General features: G+C 42.5%; 1 pseudogene across 1 annotated transcript; it reads right to left on the reverse strand.

Moving 5' to 3' along the window:
- On the reverse strand, positions 1–5,688 carry LOC110493308 (BTB/POZ domain-containing protein KCTD6-like; annotated as a pseudogene). Its single transcript, XR_016487636.1, has 4 exons — positions 5,656–5,688; positions 2,901–3,034; positions 2,023–2,131; positions 1–1,831 (listed from the first exon to the last, which is right to left on the reverse strand). The product of XR_016487636.1 is annotated as a BTB/POZ domain-containing protein KCTD6-like (transcript).
- Between the last annotated feature and the right edge of the window lie 1,937 nt (positions 5,689–7,625).

A 7,625-nucleotide genomic window follows, 5' to 3' on the forward strand; every position in this document is an offset into this window, starting at 1 on the left:
TGGTGTTTAATCAAATGATTTATTAGACTTCAAAATGTAGATATTCCAAAGGTGCATCATCAGCTTGAATGGAGGCCTGGAGATGATCAACATGTTTATGTTCATTAACGGTTACCGTGAGACCGGCAGTCTTCTGCTTGACAATAACCAGCTGACAGAATATAACTGCCACAGCCCTTAGGTCCCCAACACATGACCTTAACCCTGACAGAATATAACTGCCACAGCCCTAGTCCTGCCTGGTTTTTCTAGTGTATATCAAGAATGGTCCACCACCCAAAGGACATCCAGCCAACTTAACACGACTGTGGGAAGCATTGGAGTCAACATGGGCCAGCATCCCTGTGGAATGCTCGACACCTTGTAGAGTCCATGCCCCGACGAATTGAGGCTGTTTGGAGGGCAAAAGGGGGTGTTTCTTAAGTGATCAACTTCAATTTATAAAAGGCAGGTCCCAAATCGTGGACTCGATCCAAGGCGGGTTACAGCGCCAGCGACCAAAACTTTGAAACCGTTGTTCAGTTAAATAAAAGAGGGGGGGGGATTTCACAACGTATCGTTGTGCCCCATCATTTCACAACGTATCGTTGTGCCCCATCATTTCACAACGTATCGTTGTGCCCCATCATTTCACAACGTATCGTTGTGCCCCATCATTGATTGATTATGATCAGGATTACAACCAGGGTGATTATGACAAGGGTTACAACCAGGGTTGTTTATGACCAGGGTTACAGCCAGGGTGATTATGATCAGGGTTACAACCAGGGTTGTTTATGACCAGGGTTACAGCCAGGATGATTATGACGAGGGTTACAGCCAGGATGATTATGACCAGGGTTACAACCAGGGTGATTAAGACCAGGGTTGATTATGACCAGGGTTACAGCCAGGGTTACAGCCAGGGTGATTATGACCAGGGTTACAACCAGGGTGATTAAGACCAGGGTTATAGCCAGGGTTACAGCCAGGGTTGATTATGACCAGGGTGATTATGACCAGAATTACAGCCAGGGTGATTATGACCAGGGTTACAGCCAGGGTTGATTATGACCAGGGTTACAGCCAGGGTTGATTATGACCAGGGTTACAGCCAGGGTGATTATGACCAGAGTTACAATCAGGGGTGATTATGACCAGGGTTACAGCCAAGGTTGATTATGACCAGGGTTACAGCCAGGTTTGATTATGACCAGGGTTACAGCCAGGGTTGATTATGACCAGGGTTGATTATGACCAGGGTTACAGCCAGGGTTGATTATGACCAGGGTTACAGCCAGGGTTGATTATGACCAGGGTTGATTATGACCAGGGTAGATTATGACCAGGCGTATAGCCAGGGAGTAAGTACAAGGAGTTGATGTCCACTCAGCAATAAATGAACCTCAAATAATCCTGGTCAGTCGTCGACCTTGCGAGCCAGCCGGCAGAAAGTCCTGCGGTGCTCCAATGTGTTCTCGTTGGCCCTCTCACTCATCTGGTGGACCCTGGTGTTCCTGAAGCCCTGTTTGGAGATACAGTCCAACAGGAACACTCTCAGAGACACCTCCTGGTGATCGTCACACCGACCAAAAGGTGAAGGACACATGGAAGTCACTGGAATAGTGTTTGATCCACTTGGTGACGCTGTTACACACCCTCTCCAGTAGGGAGTGGACTTTGGTGGTGATGGTGAGCTGGGTGATGGTGACGACGGCAACAGGGTTGGAGTACTTGGACAGCTTCCTGGTTGACGAGAGCTCCACCACCTCCTCAAAAGGTGTCCGGGGGGGGGGGTAGAGGGGTTTAGTGTCGGTGAGAGACTGCATCAATGGCTCGATCTGGTAGAAGTCTGCCTCAGAAGAAGAAGAAGAAGAAGAAGAAGAAGGATATTACTTTAATGTCAAGACAAAGATACTGAAATGTTTATTTATCTTAACACCCACGAGAAACACACTAAGAGGATAATCCCCTGCTGGCTCAGATTTGAACCGGCAACCCTCCAGTTGCAGGCCCACCGCTCTAACCCCTAGGACACCTTACGCAGCAGATCCATCTCCGTGATGTCACAGGGCAGGGTGAGCTCTGAGGTGCGTAGGAGGTTGAGGACGTAGCGGAAGAGGGACCCATCTCTGTCGATGAAGTAGTGTCCCTGTCAAATCAAAGATGGTCATATTCCCATATCACGCAGACATACCGGTATATACAGTGCATTCAGAAAGTATTCAGAACCCTTGACTTTTTCCACATTTTGTACATTACTGCCTTATTATAAAATGAATTAAAGAATATTTTCCCCCTCATCAATCATGCAGTGGGGAGGTTGTCTCAGCGGCAGGTACTGGGAGACTAGTCAGGATCAAGGGAAAGATAAACGGAACAAAGTACAGAGAGATCCTTGATGAAAAGCACCCTGGAGCAGGTTAAGAATGGGGAGATGGTTCACCTTCAAAACAGGATAACGACCCTAAGCACACAGCCAAAACACAGGAGTGGCTTCGGGACAAGTCTCTGAATGTCCTTGAGTGGCCCAGCCAGACCCAGGACTTAAACCCGATCGAACATCTCTGGAGAGACCTGAAAATAGCTGTGTAGCAACGGTCCCCATCTAACCTGACAGAGCTTGAGAGCATCATACCCAAGAAGACTTGAGGCTGTAGTCGCTGCTGAAGGTGCTTCAACAAAGTACTGAGTAAAGTGTCTGAATACTTATGTAAATATGATATCAGTTATTTATTTTTAATACATTTGCACAATTTAAAAAAACAAACAACAGTTTTTGCTTTGTCATTCTGGGGTATTGTAGGTAGATTAATGAGGGGAAAAAACAATTTAATCTATTTTAGAATAAGGCTGTCACGTAACAAAATGTGGAACATTTTCCAAATGCACTGCATACCTACAGAACTGTGGCAAAGTACCTGAGAGCCGTGTGTGGTGGATGAAGTCCCAGTGGAACATGGCCCCCTGGCAGGGAGTCAGGGTAGCGCTGCAGGGTGGACTGGGACGTGGTGTACAGACAGCCACCCACGTTGAGGGTCACCGGGTCAGTCATCTATAGACAGAGACAAACACATTACAGTGCCTACAGAAAGTATTCCTTGACTTAATCCACATTCTGGTGTTACAGCCTATTATTAAATTACACTTTGGATGCTGTATCAATACACCCAGTCAATATGAAAATACAGGCGTCCTTCCTAACTCAGTTGCCGGAGAGGAAGGAAACTGCTCAAGGTTTTCACCATGAGGCCAATGGTGACTTTAAAACAGTTACAGAGTTTAATGGCTGTGATTGGAGAAAACTGTTTCTACAAAATATTGACTCAGGGGTGTGAATGGAAATGAGGCATTTCTGTACTTCATTTTCAATACATTTGCAAACATTTCTAAAAACATGTTTTCACTTCGTCATTATGAGTTATTGTGTGTTAATGGGTGAGAAAAATAATACATTTTAAATTCAGGCTGTAACAACAAAATGTGGATTAAGTCAAGGGGTGTGAATACCTTCTGAAGGCTCTGTACCAGTCAAGGGGTGTGAATACCTTCTGAAGGCTCTGTACCAGTCAAGGGGTGTGAATACCTTCTGAAGGCTCTGTACCAGTCAAGGGGTGTGAATACCTTCTGAAGGCTCTGTATCAGTCAAGGGGTGTGAATACCTTCTGAAGGCTCTGTACCAGTCAAGGGGTGTGAATACTTTCTGAAGGCTCTGTACCAGTCAAGGGGTGTGAATACCTTCTGAAGGCTCTGTACCAGTCAAGGGGTGTGAATACCTTCTGAAGGCTCTGTACCAGTCAAGGGGTGTGAATACCTTCTGAAGGCTCTGTACCAGTCAAGGGGTGTGAATACCTTCTGAAGGCTCTGTACCAGTCAAGGGGTGTGAATACTTTCTGAAGGCTCTGTATCAGTCAAGGGGTGTGAATACCTTCTGAAGGCTCTGTATCAGTCAAGGGGTGTGAATACTTTCTGAAGGCTCTGTATCAGTCAAGGGGTGTGAATACCTTCTGAAGGCTCTGTACCAGTCAAGGGGTGTGAATACTTTCTGAAGGCTCTGTACCAGTCAAGGGGTGTGAATACCTTCTGAAGGCTCTGTACCAGTCAAGGGGTGTGAATACCTTCTGAAGGCTCTGTACCAGTCAAGGGGTGTGAATACTTTCTGAAGGCTCTGTACCAGTCAAGGGGTGTGAATACCTTCTGAAGGCTCTGTACCAGTCAAGGGGTGTGAATACTTTCTGAAGGCTCTGTACCAGTCAAGGGGTGTGAATACCTTCTGAAGGCTCTGTACCAGTCAAGGGGTGGGAATACCTTCTGAAGGCTCTGTACCAGTCAAGGGGTGTGAATACTTTCTGAAGGCTCTGTACCAGTCAAGGGGTGTGAATACCTTCTGAAGGCTCTGTACCAGTCAAGGGGTGGGAATACCTTCTGAAGGCTCTGTACCAGTCAAGGGGTGTGAATACTTTCTGAAGGCTCTGTATCAGTCAAGGGGTGTGAATACCTTCTGAAGGCTCTGTACCAGTCAAGGGGTGTGAATACCTTCTGAAGGCTCTGTACCAGTCAAGGGGTGTGAATACTTTCTGAAGGCTCTGTACCAGTCAAGGGGTGTGAATACTTTCTGAAGGCTCTGTACCAGTCAAGGGGTGTGAATACCTTCTGAAGGCTCTGTACCAGTCAAGGGGTGTGAATACCTTCTGAAGGCTCTGTACCAGTCAAGGGGTGTGAATACCTTCTGAAGGCTCTGTACCAGTCAAGGGGTGTGAATACCTTCTGAAGGCTCTGTACCAGTCAAGGGGTGTGAATACCTTCTGAAGGCTCTGTACCAGTCAAGGGGTGTGAATACCTTCTGAAGGCTCTGTACCAGTCAAGGGGTGTGAATACTTTCTGAAGGCTCAGTATCAGTCAAGGGGTGTGAATACCTTCTGAAGGCTCTGTACCAGTCAAGGGGTGTGAATACCTTCTGAAGGCTCTGTACCAGTCAAGGGGTGTGAATACCTTCTGAAGGCTCTGTACCAGTCAAGGGGTGTGAATACCTTCTGAAGGCTCTGTACCAGTCAAGGGGTGTGAATACCTTCTGAAGGCTCTGTATCAGTCAAGGGGTGTGAATACCTTCTGAAGGCTCTGTACCAGTCAAGGGGTGTGAATACCTTCTGAAGGCTCTGTAACAATCAAGGGGTGTGAATACTTTCTGAAGGCTCTGTACCAGTCAAGGGGTGTGAATACCTTCTGAAGGCTCTGTACCAGTCAAGGGGTGTGAATACCTTCTGAAGGCTCTGTACCAGTCAAGGGGTGTGAATACTTTCTGAAGGCTCTGTACCAGTCAAGGGGTGTGAATACCTTCTGAAGGCTCTGTACCAGTCAAGGGGTGTGAATACCTTCTGAAGGCTCAGTATCAGTCAAGGGGTGTGAATACCTTCTGAAGGCTCTGTACCAGTCAAGGGGTGTGAATACCTTCTGAAGGCTCTGTACCAGTCAAGGGGTGTGAATACCTTCTGAAGGCTCTGTATCAGTCAAGGGGTGTGAATACTTTCTGAAGGCTCTGTGTGTGGATCATTTCTAGCCACCACTTTTGATCTAGCCCAAATGAAATGAATTAAATTGGTGCATGAATGTGATACTCTCATGGCTGAGTGGTATACTGTATTTGACTATATACCGGTATTGATGTACCGCCTGTACCGTCCAGCCTGGCCCAGGGCCCGTCTGTACCATCTAGTCTGGCCCAAGGCCCGTCTGTACCGTCTAGTCTGGCCCAAGGCCCGTTTGTACTGTCCAGTCTGGCCCAAGGCCCGTTTGTACCGTCCAGTCTGGCCCAGGGCCCGTCTGTACCATCTAGTCTGGCCCAAGGCCTGTTTGTACTGTCTTGCCAACTGGATCATATATGTTATAGAAGCCAACTGTTAGACCTACTCATTGTCACATGACAGCACAAACAGATCTGGGATCAGGCTACCACTGACCTGTCCTAGCAGATCTGGGATCAGGCTACCACTGACCTGTCCTAGCAGATCTGGGATCAGGCTACCACTGACCTGTCCTAACTGTTGTAGCCGATTTCGTCACATTTCACCTCCTTCATAAGACATGGATTGTCACTTACTCTTATTGACACTCACCATATATCCCCAGTCTCCACCTTCCTATTCACTACCATACGGCCCCCACCGCCACCCTCCTCCCCGGGTGAACAGAGGCAGGCTGTTCCCTCTGTTATTCCACGGTCTTTTCTTGTCACACCTGGGATCTGTTCTTGGTAGCAACACGGAACAAGCAGCTTCAGTGGAGGACCCTGCAGAAGTCAGAGAGAGAAAAAGAGTCATGTATATATATATATATATATATATATATATATAAATAACCCTAACCCTATATATATATATATATAACCCTAACATATACATATATAACCCTAACATATACATATATATATATATAACCCTAACATATACATATATATATATAACCCTAACATATACATATATAACCCTAACATATACATATATATATATAACCCTAACATATACATATATAACCCTAACATATACATATATATATATAACCCTAACATATACATATATAACCCTAACATATACATATATATAACCCTAACATATACATATATAACCCTAACATATACATATATAACCCTAACATATACATATATAACCCTAACATATACATATATATATATATAACCCTAACATATACATATATAACCCTAACATATACATATATAACCCTAACATATACATATATAACCCTAACATATACATATATATATATATAACCCTAACATATACATATATATATATATATATATAACCCTAACATATACATATATATATATATATATATAACCCTAACATATACATATATATATATAACCCTAACATATACATATATATATAACCCTAACATATACATATATATATATAACCCTAACATATACATATATATATATAACCCTAACATATACATATATATATATAACCCTAACATATACATATATAACCCTAACATATACATATACAACCCTAACATATACATATATAACCCTAACATATACATATATAACCCTAACATATACATATATATATATATATATATAACCCTAACATATACATATATATATATATATATATAACCCTAACATATACATATATATATATATATAACCCTAACATATACATATATAACCCTAACATATACATATATATAACCCTAACATATACATATATATATATATATAACCCTAACATATACATATATATATATAACCCTAACATATACATATATATATATATATATAACCCTAACATATACATATATATATATATAACCCTAACATATACATATATAACCCTAACATATACATATATATATATATATATATAACCCTAACATATACATATATAACCCTAACATATACATATATATATATAACCCTAACATATACATATATAACCCTAACATATACATATATATATATATAACCCTAACATATACATATATATATATATATATATATATATAACCCTAACATATACATATATAACCCTAACATATACATATATAACCCTAACATATACATATACATATATATATATAACCCTAACATATACATATATATATAACCCTAACATATACAT

This window comes from Oncorhynchus mykiss, chromosome 17 (genome assembly GCF_057628025.1).
Source record: "Oncorhynchus mykiss isolate SJ-2025 chromosome 17, ASM5762802v1, whole genome shotgun sequence".
NCBI lineage: Eukaryota > Metazoa > Chordata > Actinopteri > Salmoniformes > Salmonidae > Oncorhynchus > Oncorhynchus mykiss.